This window comes from Larus michahellis, chromosome 4 (genome assembly GCF_964199755.1).
Source record: "Larus michahellis chromosome 4, bLarMic1.1, whole genome shotgun sequence".
In the NCBI taxonomy this organism is placed as follows: domain Eukaryota; kingdom Metazoa; phylum Chordata; class Aves; order Charadriiformes; family Laridae; genus Larus; species Larus michahellis.
In genome coordinates, this window is record NC_133899.1 from 83,705,144 (window position 1) to 83,725,092 (window position 19,949).

Consider the following 19,949-nt stretch of genomic DNA (forward strand, 5'->3'; position numbering starts at 1 on the left):
AGCCCCCGGCCCCCGAGGCGTGCAGGGAGGCCCGCTGGGCTGCGGTGCCGGGCACTTGCTACTGAGGGAGGGGAGGCGCGGCCTAGTCACCGGCGACCACCCTGACCTAAACGCCTCAGAAGGTGACGTCACGGCGCAGGTCGATGTCACAGAAATGACGCAGAAGTGCGGGCGAACCCCAGCGGCGACACTGAGGCCGGGAAGGAGCTGCCGGCAACGTTCCGCCCGCCGAGGGAAACCACGGTCAAACAGCCGCCGGCCCCGCCACATCCGGGTCCCAGGCGGCGACTGACAGCTCCCCCCCACCGCGCCACCGCGCACGCGCCCCGCCCTCCGCCGGGGGGCGGGCTCAAAACTCCCATCCGCTTTCCCGATTGGTTCCCACTTCAGGGGCGCCCAGGGATTAGCTGTCGTTCAGGAGGGCGGGCGTTGCCCGCTTGCTGGCCGGCCATTGGGCAAAGGCGGCGGCGAGCCGCTCGCCCGTTGGCGGGCGGGCGCGTCCGGTCCGGGGCCGGAGGAGGGTGCCATTGGCTGGAAAGTAGGTTAGTGGTGCGCCGTTGGGTGGCAAGCCAGGCGGAAAGTAGGTCAGGGACGGGGGCTGCCTGCGCTGGGCGCGCAGCGCGTTGCCGAGGAACGGCGACCCCCCCACCCCCCACCCCGGGCGCGGCGAGGGGGCGCGCGGAGCTCGCGGTGAGCCGTTAACGGGCGGTGGGCGACCGTTGGGGGGGAGAAGAGGGGGGGGCGCGCTAACGGGCGGTGGGGCTGTTGGGTGAGGGCGGTCCGCCTCCCCGGCTGAGGAGACGGCGCCCCCCGGGAGGGTGGGGAGAGGCCCGTGGGTGTCTGCCGGCTCGGCGGAGCTGCCTCCTCCGGCAGGCCGTGGGGAGCCGCCTTGCCCCAGGAGGGGTTGGGGGTTGCGTTGGGGAGGGGGGTTGCGGAACGAGGAGGGGGGGCGGTGGTGCCGGGATGTGTCCCTCGCAGCTGTCACCAGGGCCGGGGGCCGCGAGCGGAGCGGCCCCGGTACGGGCTGTCTCGGCGGTGTGACAGGACCCGGAGGTGACGGGGCGGACGCGAGTGGCGGCCGTTTGCAGCCGGCCCCGGGCCCGCTGCCGGTGCGGCAGCTCGGCCCGACCCCGGGGGCAGAGCTGGTGCCGGGGATCCTGCTGTCGGTGCGTGCTGGGCTCGGCGGAGGGGGAGAAAGGGGCAAACCCGGGGGTGCTCAGTGGTGGCAATGCCGGGCTTGTTCCTCCTGCCAGGTGTGAGTTAGCCTGCTCAGGGACATGGAGGCTGAGGTGAGGCACTGAGCAGAGACGTTGGTGCCCCTTCCCCTGAAACAGGAATGGGTCCCTTCGACATCTGTCCCGCAGCTGATACTTTGGATCTTTTCCAGTAAATCAGGTGTCTTGTGATAAAGTCTGCTTTGAGTGAGGCCCGAGGGGTGTGTGTATTAAACCCCAAAATGATGGTAGTAGTTGGAAATTTCTATGAGTTGTGACTGTTGCACAGAGGCCAGTCCTACCTGTAGACAAGGAGAGCCAACTCGCCAGTCCCACAACTGGGGTGTTCTTCCCTTCCCAACGGTGCAGCTCCGTTACGTCCTGAATCACCCCGGGGTCCCGGCCCGGTCCTCCCCCGTGCTGCTACTTTTCGGGCTGTTTCTGACAGTTGTGTGTCTACCTTTGCTGTCAAGAGGAGAATGAGCGTTTGACAGTCAATGTAGAATACTGGGAATATTAAGGTGGCTTCCCAAGATCAGGATTTTTGCACTTGGGGAGGCAGGGGAATCGGTCTGCATTCTTAATTGCTGAGGTTTCTGTTACTCCGGTGCCTCAAATGTAACAGCTTTGGAAAGATTTTAGTACTTGAAAATAACGGTGAAGAAACAAGTGGGTGTGTTTTCGTGCTTTTAAGACAAATATGCTTACAGCAAATTTCAAGTATTTTCTTGGTATCCAAGGTAGAAAGGGTCAACTGCAGAGAGAGATGATCTTTTTAAACAATTTTGAATTTAATCTCTTTACACAATTCATGCAGTCTTTAAGTATTTTTTTTAAGCTGGTCCTCGAACATTCAAAATGAAACTACATTTTCATTTTTTCTTTAATAGGTTAGTATTAAAGTACCTCTCCTGCCTGTTCAGTATATCTTTTCTTTTATCAAAAAGGCTTTTTAAATGGAAGTGACTGATAATACACAGTCTGCAGCTAAGTTTGTAGGGGAGAAAAGAACGGTTGTTTGTTTTAATTAACTGTTAATACTGGCTAACTGTCTCCGTACATGGTCTTGCAGAAGGCTGAGGTTAAACTCTGCCCTCAAAAGAATCTATGCTTTGTATGCTCTAGGAATATGCAAATGTAAATAGCTATTTGAAGTGTGAAACTATAGACCTCTCATCTGACTATTTAAACCACAGTTGCCTATTAAGGGGAAAGCCTTTACTACTTCCGAGTTTTGTGGGTTTGTATTTCTCATGACCATTCATGGCTTTTTACGCCTACTTGTAGAAATGGAGTGTGTAAAATAACCCAATAAAATATTGTGGTTATAGATTAATATACTGGTTTATCCTGTATTCTCTTCCACACTGCGCGTTGCCATTGTCTGTCTGTGTAACAGTTGTGCTGTATGGTGCTGTGGAGACTCAAGGTCTGTAAAATAAGTACATTGTGAGACTGCCTAGACAAGAAAGAAGTACCACAGAGGATCTGCTGATAGCTATTTTGTATTGTTCTTCCCTACAAGGCCCTCTGGGGGGACATGGGGGTGTCAGTAAACTAACTTAGCTGCAGTTGGGATTCCACAAAGCCAGGGCTGAAGTTAGGACCTGCTACCAAGTCACTGTCACCACCTGCTGTATTTGGGGACCATTGTTAAGCACGTATTAGGATGCTGATATTTGTAGGCAGAGTTTATTGGAGATTTTTTTTTTCTTCAAATACCTGCTCTCACAGATTCTTTTGGGAAACCAGGAATAGGATCAAATGAACACTCATTGGATTTATTTGGCAGACCTTAAAGCTACACATAGTTCCTTAACACGTTGCAAGACTATGATGCCAAAGTGGAGACCTAATGTGATAGTGGTAGCCTGCGTGCTGCAGATGAGTAAGACCGTTTTCAAAGTGAATTGATATCAAGCATGCTGGAAATACCAAGAGACTTGTAGGTTAATTAATTTGGATGAATACAGAAGCACTGTTTTCATGCTCGAATTCAATGTTTTAAACTATTTCAGCATAGAACCAATTGTCTGTGTGGTTACACTTTGACAGGAGGTACAGGAAAACCTGAAGGAATACGTTGTTGTTTAGTAAAACAAAGTGAATTTGGTGCATCCCTTAGTGGCTCTCTTTTTTAGTTCTGTAACTTGTATGCTTTTTATTTTTGACCTTTATCATCAGTTTTGTCCATAGCTCTGCTTTTGAAAGAGAGCAGAAAAGTGGTAAAAAGCAGCTACCTATATACCAAAGTATTAGAAAGTTAATGTTCTCTAAAGTTAGTTGTCTTCAAGAAAAGATCTGTAAAGGCATAAGTATGCAAATGATTGCAAATAGAAGCCCAAAATAAATACATATTTTTAAGCTTGTGTAGCTTCCCTGTTCTCAGTAAGTTTACAGAATGCAAAGAACACTTAAGGTTTCTCTGTTTACTTTAATATATTAAACATGGTTTGAGACTTTCACTTTTGGCTGTCATCATACTTGGAAAACTTAAGACTAAAAATAATTGGTTTTGATAAATGTAGTAGATGATATTGACTGGAACTCAGCACTGTCTTTTGCACTTGGTTGTTGAGAGCTCTCATTGATCAGCCCGTAGAAATTAGGGTCTGTATTTTAGAGGTGCTTGAAGATGCAAATATGGTGTTTTGTAGCATTTTCGAAAGCGGTTAAAGAGCTTTCAGTCTGGGTCTTTCAGTCTTTTTAAGAGTTGCTGTAGGTTTTAGATAATGGACTAAAAAAGTAAAGCAGAGGTATACTCTGCCTGGTGTGTGTGTGTGTGTGTATATATATATGTATGCATACATACACGTATGTGGTAGTCTTGCATTGCAGTAGTAAATATGTTCCAGGTTTAGTTAGATCAAATGCAAACCGGTGACTTTTGCATACTCTTGTGGTGTTTATATAGGTCAAACTCAAGACACTGAAACAGAACACAGAATGTTGCACTTAGAAAAATAAGAATGCTTTTCTTTTTAAGAGTTACTGTGTTGAGTTATTTAGAAAGCCTATTTAAGTTTTGTTTGTGATATTATTTTTTTTTGTGGGAGGAAGAGATACCAGTTGTAATTATCAAATTGTTTTTATCTGTATTTAATCACTCTGAATATTGTCAAATAACCTGTGGTGTATATTTAATTGTACTTCACATTGAATGAGGTGGATATGGAGGCAAATAGCTCGCTGTCATGAACCGCATATTGCACCTGCCTTTTTTTACCTCAATTTGTTGGAAAAATGCAGTAAGGCTACTTATCCAAGGCCCAGACTTCATCTCCTTGGAAACCTGATCTTTCACCAGATGTTGAGAAATGTAATTTCTTTTTTAATCCATTCTGCAGAAGAACGCAGATCAAAACAGCATCTTCAGGCTTTGGTAGTCTGGAATATTCATTAACTAAAAAATCAGTCTGACATTTCAGTCTTTGTCCCAAAGAAGATTGATAGTTTCTGTTGCATTTGCTATTATTTCAGATTTATTTTAGCTGTTGCTAAAATTCCTGTAGTGGTTGTATAGTTTAATTAAATTTGAGAACTGGCTGATAATGTCGTCTTCGTGTGTACAGTGCAGGACTGTGTGTGTTCCCTGCCTTGCCTGCAAGGATTCATCTTTTTTCTCTGTGTTCAGGTCATCTTTTCTCCCTTGCAGCTGCAAAAAGATATTTCTTAGCCAAGGCATACACAATTTGTAACCTTTTCAGTCTCCTGCCATTTGAGAAGCTGTTATTCAATGTCTCTGATGTCAGACACACTTCTAGGTCAGCTGCTGGTGTCAGAACTTGTGACCCTGAGCTGAAGCCATGCTGTAGTTTAGTAGATTGGTCTTCTGTAGGAATGGTGCCAGTAGGCTACTTATAGAGCAAGAAACATCGTTGGCAGGATTTTAGAATGGTGAAATAACAAGCCACATTTCTTGTGGTCCAAGATGTTGACGTTCTCTACTAACTATAAAGAAACCCATTCATCTGAACGTAAGCAATTGAGAAAGATGGTTGTAGTTTTCATGTTTGTTTTGACAGCATTTTCCTTGCAAATGTTAGTAGGCTCTATTTTCCACAGGTACAAGGCAATTTAGTGGCACCTTGTGTAAAGGAAATAGAAAACATACTGCTAAATCCTTAACGGTCCTTACTTGGTGTGGCTGTGATGGAAATACATCTTCCAATGTGCAGTTGCTGTAACGCTGGGAAGGATGTGTTTGGCAATTCCTAAGCAGTGAGGACTGGCATCATGTCTCTCAAATTATTTTCAATAGGAAGGCATTTTATAGTCAGTCATATATGCTTATTCAATGCAGTTATTTGCCTTAATACCAGCTAAAAATAAGTTAATGGAATCCATGTATCTTAAAGATTGGATGTAGTTTTGATACAAGACTACTTGGAAAACTCTCAAGTTCATTTTACCCATTTGGGATTGTTGTAGGTTTTGGAGGGAGAATGAAATAAGATAGAACTCAGAGATAAGTATTTTTCTTGATCTGAAGTTTGTTTTATCTTGGAAACTTCCTTAAAGTGGCTTTGCCTTTTCTAGTTTGTCTAAAAAAAAAAGGACAAGATCAGAAAGACTTTGGTAGAAATTGCTAAATAATGCTGTACTGCAGAATATTAATGGATTGAAGTGAGAAGGAAAAGTTATTTCCTAGAAAAATCAGGAGAAAATAAAACTAATATACTTGAAATTTTTTTTAAGAATATTTTTTCTGTCTTTAAAACTGTTAGTTTTATAGTGTCCTTGAACTGCTTTGGTTGGGTTTTTTCCTTGAATTGTTATGAATGGATTTCTTTTTGTTATCTATGGATTTTTCTTAGAGCATTACGAAATCTATGACTTCTGTTCCAATTTGAAGTAAAAGTATATAGTAAAAAGCAATAAAACTTTTATCCTTTGTGTTGCATGTACGCACTGTAGTTGTGTTGAGAGTGACTTTGGTTCGAGTTCACTTTATTTCTACCCTTCACTCAGGGACCTCTGATAATTGTATTTTAAATCCCCCTGAGATTTGGGCTTTATGCTGCAGTTTGGCTACTGGCAGATTAGTTTTAGTATAACCTTTTAAAATAGTACCTATTTGGCCCATAGACTTGAATGGCCTGGTCATTTTTCAGGGATAAATTCTGGGGTCCAGAATACATTGCAAAAAAAGTCAGATGTTAGTCTTTGAGGTTTATGTTAGAATGTGTTTTCTGACCTTGTCGTGACCGTGTTGGGTTTTCCAGTTTGGAGTTCTAGAACTGAGAAAAAGGACACCTATTTATTCCTCTGTTCCCTTTCCCAGTATGTTTTGTTGCCAAGCCATTTCCTGTAATTTTTGAATTTGTGTTTCCAAATTGGTTTGTTATAGATTAAATGAATTCACTGAGTAAAGGAAAAAAAGGTAAATCTTAAAGCTGTGCTGTTAACATACTTAAGAATCTTTTTTTGTTATACTCGGGATATGGCCCAAATTTATAAATCCAGAAGCTTATTTAAGTTTGACCTTAGAAGGCTCTGGTATCCAGATTTTTTAATTATTTTTTTTTCTGTAATGATCTAACAAAGCTTCAGCACACAGGCAAACTTGCTGTCCAAGAGTAACATTATATTGTAGTTTTAATCTATACCCAGTTTGCTCTGGCGTTGTGAGTTTTGAAAAGTCTTCATCACCATAATTTTTAAAATCTGAGTGAAGTTTTATGATATTAGATGCTGTAAAAATTTACATTTACGAAACTTTTATTTCAATTAACAGTTTTTACATATTTAATTTCTAGTGATCTTATGTGAAATTAGGAAATTTTAAATTATGTGTGTTATAGCCCTTCATTCTAACAGTACTATTTTTAGTGAAAAATCATGTGTGAAGAGAAGTTATGCATTAGCTTGGAAGTATTTTGTTACAAATAATGTACTTTCTCCCTATATTTTTAGAATTTATCCTATTTCTCTTATTTGAAAATATTCTTTTGCTGCAATGACCAAACTAGCCACTGAATATTACAGTTTATTTTAGAAACCTGTCAAGTCAGTTCAATGATTTCTTAGAGGGAGTTGTCACATAAAAACATTAGAGTTGCTGGAAGAGCTCTCCAATTGTTAAAGAATAATCTGTTCAAAATGTGGTCAAATGCTTGCCATACAGTTTGGGTCCAAATTCTAGAAGTTATTTGTATTTTAGAAATATAAGGCCAGCAGTTGGATATTCCTATTTTTAATAGGAAGAGAGAAATTTTATGCTATATTGGGTTTATGCTGGAATTTTCTGTTTCACTTCTGTTAGAAATTCTAGGGCTTTTATATAATTATTTTTTTCCCCACACGTCTGAGACATATGCAGCTTCATTAGCTTCTCTGTCCTGGGAGCAGTCTGAAGAAAGATGGGTATTTCCGTATTATAGCATTTAAAAATCTAGTTCAGTCTGTTTAAGATATCCCAGCTGGCAATGAAGAGTTCTCAATTACTGTATTTGGCATTATTTGTTGAATGAAGTAATTCCTGTCCTAATTTTTTGGACTTGACCATGAGACTCATCCATAGCAAATGCCTGGTTTATTTGCTTAGCTGGAGTAGCTCTTTATTCATCTCACTTTAGCGCTGTTGTCATCATCAAGAATAAGACGATGAGGGGGAAAAAAATAGAGGAGAACATTACAGCAGTCAGCTGTTGTAGAAACTGATGTTTCTACATTCCTGTTCCTGGTAGAGATTATCAGTTTGCCATCTTGGAGCAACTTTTAACAATTGCATACAGCTGATGCCACCATGCAAGTTTTCTGACTGTGTCCTTTATATATATGTTCCTCCTAAGAATTTTAGTCTGATGAATTTTTGGAGACTTTCAAGGACCTGTGTGGGGAAATGCCACTGTTCAGGGCAGTATCACCAGGTCTATGCTCAGGATTTGGACAGGACAAAAAGAAAAAAACTATGGCCAAAAATAATTTTCTGGTTTTGGTGCCCAGCAGTTTGTCCTTTGCAACATCCACTGACAGTTGGATGTACTTGGACAGTAGTTTTGATGATCATTTGAACTGGATTGCTATGGACAAAGTAGCTCCCATCAAAACTCCCAACTTCTTCCTGGCTAACCGTCTCCATCCACGTATTCGGTCCCTCAGCTCTGTGCTGGCATATGTGTTTGGGCAGAGGTACCAGACTGGGGAATCTTCTGTCACTCAAGGGTAACTTTTTTTCCTCTGAAGACTGATTTGAGATTACTCAGTTCACTGATACCATACACCTTGTGGTTCTGTAAACATTTGTGCTTTTGTAGGTTAGGAAACAGCACAGTTCACGAAATGTGTGATCCTGAAGAAGAGGTGTGAGAGGCAGTAAGTTGAAGAGCACTGCTTTAAATATGTTACATTGCAACCTTGATGTGGAAGAAGAGGATTTATGGCAGAATATTTTCGGATTAAGCTGTGTTAGGTCATTTCTTTCATAAATCTACATAAATTATTTTTTAAAAAAAATCTGGTTTTAATACTGATACCAGAAGCCAGAAAAATAAGCAGCTTTTTACTTTCATCTCTGGAGCTACACAATGGAGCATTTCACTATTTTATGTGCTGTTTTAAAAATTCTTTTTCATAACAAGAAAGAGTAACTCAGCTAGACCTTTGATCCTTTTCCCTTTTCCCTTACTGGCTTCTGAGTTTCCAGATAAACAAATATAGAAGTGTTTCAGATACGCAGATCTCTCGGGAGCTCATTCACCATGATCACTTGACTTTACCGGAGCTGAACAGTCACACGTCCAAGTTGTTGTCAAACTGATAATTTATCTAAAAATGACAGAGACCCAGCAATGTCTCCAGTTAGGGTTGCCAGGAAATCTGGAGGAAATAGAATATAGGAAGGAGACTAAAAGGAAGAAAATCTTTTTATCTTAAAAAAGAAAATCTTTTCCACCAAGATAATACGTGGTTTAAACTTCAGTCCACTAATTGCACACACCTCTGCTCCCTTTTGGGGAGGGGAGCTGTCTGTTTTAAAAAAAATAATAAAGTAAATCTTGAATTGTTGTTTAAGAATGCTTCTCTAACTTGTCATAGATCTCACCTTGCTGTCAGTTTGTCTACGTATTCTGTTTCCTGGGAGGAAAACTCTTTAAAACCTACTTGGGCTTCCCTTCAGAGAAATATTGTCACCCTAGTTTGTTCTTGATGTTCGTATCAAATAGATGTTCAGGAGAATTGTCCTTGTGTTCAGTGACATGAAAATCTGTTTTCTGTATGGCTGTGATGTACACTTTTAAAAAAGATTTACTAAAACTTTTGAACTTAATTTGGAATTTAAATAGAAAGTAAGTAAAGGTTTAAGTCAGGGATAACAGAAGAATCCGCGCCTTCTGCATAAAATGAATTAATGATTTTTTTTTTCCTAGAGCATATAAACACTAGTAAGGACAGAATAGTTGTGTATCTCAGAGGCAGGACAAAAAAAATCCTCCATGCAACAAAAAAGTGAGGAAAAAATGTCTATTGGTATCTCATTAGAGATCTAGTTAGCATTGTAGCATATCTACGATCTTCTATCTCTAGGTGAACTAATCATTATCCAGCCTTACAAAACTTTTGCAGTTCCTTTAAATGCTTAAGTTAGTCTAGCAAAGTTCCAAGCACTTTTTAGGCAAAAATAATGTGCCTTTTACAACAGGATTTGTTCAGGCCAGTAGTTAAGCCTCCACAGATTCATTCATGGTGTGCTTTAAAACTTCTGTAATCTAATTCCTTTGGTATGGCTCTCAGATGCATATTTCTTATTTTTTAGAACAAATATTTTTTCAGCCCTCTGACTTGCCTTCTAGTTTTAGGATATTTCTGTGGCTTGCTAGTTCCCTGTAGCCCTAAACATACCAGAATGATGGTGTCCCCTGACAAACCCGGTAAAGTACTGGTTTCTGGGTTTTGTCAGTGAAAACTATTTTTCCATTTTCCTGCTGAATTTTGTTTGGTGACTTTGGAAAACCTGGTAACTGGTCTCTGCCTTTATTTATAAAAAAAAGAAAATAATAATTTTTCCTCCCTTAAAATTGCGTGTGTGTGGCTTTTTGTTATCCTGTTGTCTCAGTTCTGTGAGCGCTTTGTTTGTTTTTGTGTGTGTTTTGTGGCGATGGCAATGTTTTGGAATGATACTGTGTTGGCAACCAGGTCAACGAGTAATATTGGTACAAGTTCTCAGGTTTGTCTGTAGAAGGGGCTGGCGAGTGGATTTCGGAGAATTTCAGGAAGCAGAAAAAGGAACTTTCCTGGCCTTCCAACACCTGGAAGAACCTGGATGCACTAGCAGGTTTCTACTTAAAGAAGAAACATTAGGGATAAACACAGTTAATTTTAATTTCCCTTTCTAGCAAACCTAATTGCATGTTGTAGTGAAGTACCGTAGCTTTCCACCTTCAAATAAAACACAGCATATCTCTTTTAACTCCTCCCTGTGATGTAATTTGGCTGAGTCTTTATTTGGCAACAGCATGTAAGCTTCTCTTCAATCATTCTTTATGGTGTAGTTCTGTATTTTCCACGTATCCTTCCAAAAGTGTACTCATCAGAATCATTTCCACATGTGAGCTAATCATTGTCTTCCACTCTTAAAAGGGGTGGTCAGCTCCTGCTGACTTCCTGCATTGTTGTGTTCTGCTTATCTTCGTAGTTTTCCTATTCCTACTTCTCAGTCTGTAACCATCAGTCATCTCAGTACAATTATATTTTGATGTTTTTATGTACCATTCTAATACAGAAAAATGTTTCTTAAACCTGACTTACCTGGATGTTGAACAGCATTCATACAAGTTCTTTTTTGATTGTGGTCCTATGTATTGGAGATTGATTTGTTTTAACTCGGGTGTTGATAAAAGAGCCTCCTATAAAAGAAGTACATTTATTCAAAGCAGCAGCTCACAAAAAAACCCCACAGCCCAACCAAAACAAACCACTTTTCAGGCTCTTTCTTGAATAATTCTGTTACACTGGAGGGTTTGTAGTCTTATTCTTCCTAGAATATCCCTATAGAAGTTAACCTGTGTGTTCTCATGTTCAGGTGTATATTTGCTAGCTAAGTTATTTGTACACTTACTGTTAAGCTCATCATCTCTCCACCCCGCACCCCCCCCCCTTTGTACAATGCTTGGTAGAAACAATGGTACTTGTTTGACTATCTGAACCGCCTTACTGTGATCTACTCAGACTTGTAGTTTTTTAAAAGTTATTTTTTGGCAGGATTAGATTTAATCTATTTTGGATCTCTGAACAGATTACTGTGGGTTTAGATAAGTGCCAGTGCTATATGGGAGTACACAGCTGAAAGATGAAGGTAGGAGGTTAACAACTCTTGCAGTCACACTTCAGTTACAAAGGGTTAAATGTTTACATTTGCAATATCTCATCTAACAAAAAAATGTAAGAATTCTGTCACACGAATCTCCCAAGGAGAGGTCTGTGCTGCACTGTAAAAATCCATGTAGCCCCATATTAAATAAGCTAGCTAACTGATTCATACAGTTACTGTTTGTGATTTAAGCAAGGATTAGTCAGTAACATCGTTTCTGGCAGTTTCCACTTGGCTTTGTCCTTAGTGTTACACTAGTCGGGATCTGTATCAATTACATGATGGCAGAAGAGACTCTTACTGGTGAGAGTGCCAAATGGTGCAGGTTGGTCTGTTTAGTTATCACTCCAACAGCCTATGTGGCTTGATAAGATCTTGCTTAAGAAATACATGTGCGATTTCTACCTAGCTGCCAAACAGTTGTTTATCTGTATATCACACGTATAAGATGAAGGTTTGAAGTAGCTGAGGGTGGGAGGACATTACTGACTGGCAGTTCCCAGTGCAGTGTTACAGAGAAGTGGACAAATGATTTGTTTTGCATAGTAAACAAGGATATTAAGCTGAATTCAAAGGTAGTTTGATCTATGTATTATGTTAGTTATGTGATAACTTTAATCTTTTCCTGGACTTCAGATAGTGTCTCTAGAAAATTGAAGAGTTCAAGGAATGAACTGTGTTTTGCAAACACAACCTTACAGTGGGCGATTGAACAAATGCAACTAAACTTAGTTAAAGGAGGAAAAAACAATTCACTGCATTCATCCTTCAGTTAATGACCTGATAAGGTTACCAGGCAGGAGAAAATGAAGTGAGGTTTAGTAGCCGATAGGTGCCCTACTCAAATTCAGACTAGAAAAATTGAAAGTTTTGAAAAAGAGGTACTAAGCTGCGTGAAAAGACAGGAAGAGGGTAATAGATTCTTGCAACACTTCATCCAGGATATCTTTCTAAAATAAACTTTGGCCTGAATTACAGCATATCAGTTTGTTGTATAAAATAGTAGATGAGGTTGCTTCCTATTGCAGAGGAAAGCAGAATACATGATCGTACAGGGGAATAAATCTGAATGAATCTGACATTGGTATTAAGATAGAACGTATGTACTTATCTCTGTGGTACTATGTGTTTGAGTAGAAGGAAGCTGAGGGACACACAGCTTTAACCAGACTGTGAAGGAGAGAGAGGGCCAGAAAAACTTGTAGCAGAAGGGAGGGGACCATCTACAAAAACTCTTGCAAAAACTCTTCTTTAAAGCAAAGTAAAAGTTAAAAGGTTAAAAATACTACTGGGGATTCTCATATTGTTCTTCTGCAAGGCATAGTTAAAGTGAAATACCTAAGAGTCTTGTTGAGCAGTACCTAAAAGCAAAGCAAACCTTGCCTTTGGTCTGTAATCTTCCTAATCAAAGGGAGCAAAATACATTCTCTATTCTGAGATAAGAATATCAAGTTTTAATACCAATGGTTTGTATAAGAACAAAATTTTAAGCACTGGTGCTTTTTGGAGGCAAAAGGGGGAGAGAAACCTGAGAAGCTGATCCTCATATTCAGGAAAACAAAGATGTAGTGATTTAACATGAAGATAATGAAAGGACACTTATATTTGTTCAGTTAAGTTACTCAGGGTAGGTATTTTCTGTTTAGTCAGAATGTATTGAATATAAACTTAAGCTTGTACCTCTAGAGACAAAGAATAAATTCAATACATATGGAAGAGGAGACAGAACCCTTTCAGACAGCTGAAGAGTCTTTAGCAGATATCCATAAAAAACATTTCAGCTGAGCAGCAGATGAGCGACGGAGGCAAAAACATACAGACAGGGTACGTATTTCTCTAGTAAAGTCAGGGCAAAATAGTGCATGAGACTAGATCATGTTCTGAAGTGAACATTGCAGAAAAGTAGGACTCTGAAAAAAGCCACAAATATTTATAGCTAGTATATGATCCCCTGAAATATGTGATTCTTTTCTATTCTATTCTAAGCATGTTTGTTTGGTTGGGATTTTCTCCATGTGTTATCAGTAACAGTTACCCTAGTTTGCTGGCTTCTTTGGCCCCTTTAAAAGAGAATTGTGAGCTCTACTTGATGATTTGAAATTTAATTCCATACTGTAAGCAAGACTTAGGTGAGTGGAGAACTGTGTGTATTAACTGAAGTGTGTAGCAAGGTGAAGTACGGGACGGCTGTCCTGAGTGTTTGTTTTAGGTTGTTTGTGCCTACTGACTTTTATGTGGTTCCCTGCTTGGTGCTATTGTTTCTAGGTGCTGCATAGGAGTTTAGTTGCCTAAACTAGGTTTAGAATTTCGCTTATGAAAGCAGATACCTAACAGATAAATCTTGTTTCCTACATTTTTTCTGATAAGCTAAGCTTTTATATTTGCTTCGCTAAACTCAGCGTAATGTGTTTAACTCTTCCACTTGGTGTGAGCTGATGTTATGGTGATAATTGCAGGTTAGTTAAACCAGAGGTAACCTTGAAAGGTTTTTTTGAGGATATTGTCAACTTTACACTTTCACTATGGGTATTCCATGTATGTCATTCTTGTAAGTAGAAGTTTTCTCTGAATACTTGTAAATTGAGATAATGTTTGTTTCCTAATACTGAAAGAATGTAAGAGTGACCATTGCATGCCATAACAAAGAACCAGGTCCTGTAGAGTGGCGTCTCGAGCAGTAGCTGTGAGTAGCTGCCTGGCAAAGAGTGAGATTAGGGCAAGCATGGATCTTCTCATAGTGGCCCACAGTTCTTTTCAGCTCAGGAGCTTCATGAGCCAGATGTGGTGGTACCCCTCAGGAGAATCCTTTCCATGCACTGTTCCAACCTCTCTTTGGAAACCACATGAACTTCTAGCCTTCCTGTCACTTGGCAGAGCGTTTCCACAGCCTACCACCTCGTGTGTGAAGAGCTATGTTGTTTTCAACCTTTCAGCCAGGCTTTGCTTGATGTCCCTGTGACACTTGATGATTTTGTAGACCTTGTTCCTATCAATTTTCTAAGTTGAGGAGTACTAGTTTACTTCACTGTTCCTTGTACAGAAGTCATTGCCTATCTTGTTCCACTGAGTGAAACTGGAATGTTTTCCATTTTCTAATAAATTTAATTGCTGTGGATTTGTTGGATGATATCCAAGTCTTCCTCCGTACTGTTCAGGAGCTGTAAATAATTATGAGCATTTGTAAGTGGTAACTAAGGGACCGCATTGTTAATATTTGGCACAAGCCTGCTACTTGCGGAAATAAGATCATTTAAACCTACTTAAACTTTTTGTGGTGGAATGTGAACTGTCTAGTGATCCTTCCTAGGCCCTTTGGGATCGGACTGCGTAGGTTGTGGAATGTTCTCTTTTGGAATAAAACAATGGGTTGGAAAAACTTCTGCTTTCAACTGTTAGATGTCTCTCTGCTCTGTATTGTATCCCCTCTTCATTTGGAGGGGGAGGGGGTTGTTGCATGAATGGATCTTTGATCCAAGCAAAAGCAATTGTTAAAAAAAAATAAAATAAAAACGCAAGCTTTCAGTTTTACCAAGAGTCCTTTTGTGGTATGTGTGGCTCTATTTTGTTTGGTTGGTTTTTTTTCTGATCAAGTTTTTCTCTTTTGCCCATGTTTGGTATTGGCAGGATTTTTTAATCTTTTCTTTTTTTCTCCCCTGTTGATGACACACTGTTCTTCCCTACTTGCTTGTATTTTCTTTCTTTTCCTTTTTTTTAAAACAATCAAGATGTCTGCATAGCATAAGGATCCTATTAAGAGAATTGCTGATGTTCCCTGATCTTTACTCTGCCTTTATTAAGGGCTGCTTTGATTTAGTAATGCAAATCTTTGTTCTAAATGCAACAGTAATTTTAAAACACTCTTCCAGTTTCAGTTGTAATGTAAAACTAGGCATTCAGACTTGACTGTTCATTTAAATTAGAAATCACAGATTTAAAACCTGCCCAGAAAAACACAAGTCTGAGGCTTGCATCCAGCTGTATTTCCGGCAGCTGAATGTTACAGGTTTGGAAATTTGTTGATTCAATGTCAGCATTTAATGTATAGACGCACGGAAAAAGAAATCTGTTTCATCAGCAATTTCTGTAAACGGCTTTCCTATTGCTGTAGGCCTTTCTCAAGAAAATAAAGCTTATACTCCCACTGAAGCAGTGAATACAGAGTGGATAGGAATGTTCCTCTGTATATTCATAACTTGTCATTCACAAAAGAACAAATTCCTGAGCAGAGAAAATGTCACAGTGCAGATGTGGATCAGTAGAAAGGTTTCAGCACACCTTGCCTTGCTCAAACCATGCAGGAGTGCTGTGAATAATCTGAAAGTGCAGTTAAGGGATACAACAGGGACATTTTAACCACTCGCTCCTGTTGAAAGGGACAGTTATGCCCCTTCCCTTCTTCTGGCATGTCTCACCCCCTTGTTTTGCACTGGTTCTGGGTATCGCCTGACCTTTCAGTAAGACAGTTGAGCTTGTTAACTCTCCAGAAGACTGTGCTTTCTGTCAAGTTATTATTCAGCTTGATGAGCAGATTGATTCGACACGCTGTACAGACAGGCTCTGGGGACTGTGTGAAGTCTGTGCTGCAGTACTGGAAGGGAAATCTGGGGGAAGGATGACAAAGAAGAGAAGAAAAAAGGGAGTGAAGCCACCCCTTTTATGGCACTAAGGTGTTATATCAGTTGTGTGGAACTTTGCTGTGCAGTTTTCAACAGTATCTCGTGCTTATCCTGAGCTAGACAAATATGACTTTTTCCAGGCCCTATAGCTGTTATTGAGGTACTTACCACTCTGGACATGAATGTAAAAGACAGTAAATACTCTGCATGGTTCCTCCCTAAATTATCACTTGATTTGCTCCACCAAGTCTTACTTGGAGTGCTGTAGTTTACAAAGCCTCAGAAGCAAAAATTTCCTAGGTGTTGGCTTTAGTGAAGTGCACATTGTAGCGTATTTGGGGAGTCACCTTGGAGATGTGTCACATTGCATAGAAGTTCCAGTTTATCCAAGTAAGAGTGAAGGAAACATAAAAAGTAGCTAGTGCTGTGGCAGAAGTCAAGAGTATGTCACGTTTGCATTCAGCATGTGGTATGATGACACATCTAACTTTACTTTTAATGTCCTGTTAAAGGACTTCTTTTAATTATAATTTTGGTTTCACAGTGCCTTGAAACAGGTGAAAGGATGATGTAAGACTGGAAGAAGCTGTCCTGCAGTCGTGCTTGCCTTGTCCTGTGGCAGTACTAAGCAGGACTGTTGGTTGGACGCTGACTGGGTATTTTTCAGCTATAGCAATTCCACTCATGATGCGCTGTATCCATATTAGTGCTGGCCCTAGGGGGTGTTGGGAACTTGCCCTACTTCTCAGTGTTTGCTGTTGCTGTGATTCCTAACTGCTTTTTGTGAATCTCGCTGAAGAGCAGAGTATCGGATAATGCCACAGTATGAGCTGTCATAACTCCGAAATGCTGCCTTTCTCAGCGTTAGCAGCAGATCGCTCATTTAAAAAGCAGGGTTTCAGGTATGGGGGAGGTTATTATTTCTGAAGCATTGAACAAGACTGAAAATGGCATGTGTATCTTTTTTTTGATGTTTGTGTCTTTTTGCATGTTTTATGTAAAACATTCAAGTGCTAAATTGACGCAGTGTCTCAGTATTCACTAATTTGATTTGGATTTAACTGGCAAATAGTGTGACTTCAGGAAACCAAACTGCTGAGCTTATTTATGTTAGTGTTTATTGTTGCTCCACATACATCAAAGGGACCCCAGGCGCAGAGACACGTAGCTGAGGCTATTTGCACGAGTGTCTGTGTGTGTGGGGTTATTTTCTTAAGCTGGAAGTCTGCAAATAATTCTAAATTGTAAACGTCTCCATTTCCACACATGAGCTTTGTTAACTTAACACATCCAGTAGCTATGCCATCACTGTATGTTCCACGGCTTTTCTTTTTTTATCAGACTACCTACTCATATACTTAACAAAAAGCTGTGATGCTTTCCTATCCAAAAAGCAGTGGTATAGCGGGAGAACAAAAATGAAGTTGAGCCTCTAATATAGTACCGACATAGTCTGAAGGAAGAAATATTGATGTTCATATGGATGTGATGCGTATGTGTTTGACAGCTGATTTTGCGTAAAGTTAAGTCAAAAAGAGCTTTTGAGAAACCAGGGGGGAAAAATGAACCTGTCAGGGATATGCGTGCTGGAGGAAACAGTAGAGAGGCAGCCGAGTGGGAATACCCCAGCTTAGTTCCAGGCAGGCTGAGAATATCTTCCTTTTCCCAAGGCTTACTTTAGGATCGAAGGGGAACTGACAGCCTGTCAACTTTTCTTTGTCAGGCGGGCAGAGTGCTGAGAGCAGGGTCGGCTTCTTCCAGCCACAGATGGAATTTAGCAGGACCAGAGGGGGTGTGCAAAAACTGGAAATGGAAGTATAAAGTAAAAATATAACCACCTGTGTCTACACTCCTTTTTGTGATATTTTTGCCCTTTTGTTTGTGTGCTTTGTTTCCTGAAGATATAAACTCTTCAGTTGTAGCCTGTTTGGCAAGAGATCTCTGAATGAAAGGTCCCACACATGCCAAATGCATTTGCGTTTGTTGTAGTAGCAATGTGAATGGAAAACGGAATCAACTGTACGCACTATGTCTAACAGTATTTGGACCAGGTGATTCAACCCAAAGGAAAATGCTGAAAACTAGGTTTGTCACCTTAATAAATGCACTTCAGAGACTAAAAGAAGTCTGTAGTGGTTTAACTGATTAAACTGAAAAATGGCTAACATCCCTGAATGCATAAGCTTTAAAAGTCAAGTGAGAAAATATTACTTCGGTAGTATTAGTCATGCCAGAGCTTGAATGTATTGGCTAGTTTTGATGCCTACAATTCTCCAGTATGAGGAGGGGAGGAGAAAATGAAAACGTGACAAAAGCACAGAAAGATTTGGTGACTGGAAGCTGGAGTAACTGATGGAGTACTAAAATAGTGCTTTGTCCAGTGAGAAAAGTGGATTGAGTTAAAGCTTGTTCTCACTTGAAATCTTTAAATCAAGTCATCCTATTGCAAGTTATACTAGAGCAAAAGCAGTAGTTACAAGCTTGAGGAAGAAATCCTAGAATGGGTTCCATGGTGCACCACACCACCGATTGGACTGGATAAGTATTAGAGTGACATACAGCTTCTACCTTTGCAGTAAATGAGAAAGCGTTTTGCTGCACTGATATCTTATATGGAGATCTTTTAGAAGACACATTTCTTAGAACTTTGTGTGAGAGGATTTTTCCGTCCTACCATTAAAAGACAACTTTGAAGACTATGAACTATAGGAAGAATATCTGCCAAACTGTGAGGATACAGGGGCTTCATTTAATCACAGTAAGAATAACTTAAACCTGCCCAGAGCATATCACCGTCATAATAATACTTGCAATGAACACTTAGGCTTTGGGGCATTTATTCATAAGCAATAAATTAGAAGATGTGTATTTAACTGCATGAAACTTATCTTGTTCAATTTGGGTAATTGAAGGGTGAAGATATCCTTGAAACTTCTATCTAAAGCATCCATCTGCAATAAATCAGTGCTTATATTTAGGAGTCAGATGAAATCTTGAAACAGAAAGCTGTATCTTTTGGACTGCAAGTGCAAAAGGTAGGCATTCCCAGTTATGAGTTAAAGATGCGCTGATTTGTAAATTCCCACTGTTTGTGCAAACATGAGGAGTGAGTTAAGTAGTTTACCTACTTGTCATCTTGTATGCTGCTTCTGCTCTGGAAATGTCAGTCCAGGTTGTGTAGTGTTCTTAAGGAGAAATTTCTAATTTTCTAGAAGTTTTTGCTTTGAAGTTGACTCTGCAGTGCAGCACAAGATAAGACATATTATTTTGTTGACAGGTCAGAAGCAATGTGTACAACTTAAGAGACTTCACAGCACCACTGCTTCCTCAATTGAGAGAGTTTTTGTTGTTTTTTGTTGTTTTTTTGTTGTGTTGTTGGTAGGGTGGGGGTTTTTTTTAGCACACTGGAAGTACATAAGCTACTGAAGAAGTCAATAATAACTTTGATTAGGTTTTTACTTAAAGCATATTAATGCTGGATAATTGATTTACCCGCATGGTAGGATGGATTTCTCTCATGTCTTTCAGCCCCCCCCAAAATGCCTTGTATGGCTCAGGGTTGATGAACAAGGTTGTGAAACAGTACATCCTTCACACATTGGAGGCTGGACCTGGCTTGAAAGCTCAGTTTGAGAACTTCAACTAAGTTTATTTTTCAGTAATTGAGGGAGTAGATTATTTTATATTTTTTTTAACTTTACTTGTGTATGGGTCTGTTATTGCTAACAGAATAAATTAATTTTGGTGTTAAATGAGTAGAATTAGATATCTGGCCCAAAGGACTTCAAGTTTCTGTTTTCTATTAAT

The 19,949-nt window shown here is 40.2% G+C and overlaps 1 protein-coding gene across 4 annotated transcripts in view; it reads left to right on the forward strand.

The window, feature by feature from the left end:
• Positions 1-513: 513 nt before the first annotated feature.
• The window catches only part of BMAL1 (basic helix-loop-helix ARNT like 1), a 51,784-nt gene continuing 32,348 nt past the window's right edge, over positions 514-19,949 (forward strand). For 2 of the 4 annotated variants that reach the window (XM_074586097.1, XM_074586098.1), the window contains exon 1: positions 514-690. The gene's annotated coding sequence lies outside the window, so the exon portion shown is untranslated. The remainder of the gene's footprint in view (positions 691-19,949) is intronic. The other 2 variants (XM_074586095.1, XM_074586096.1) reach the window with 1 other exon arrangement.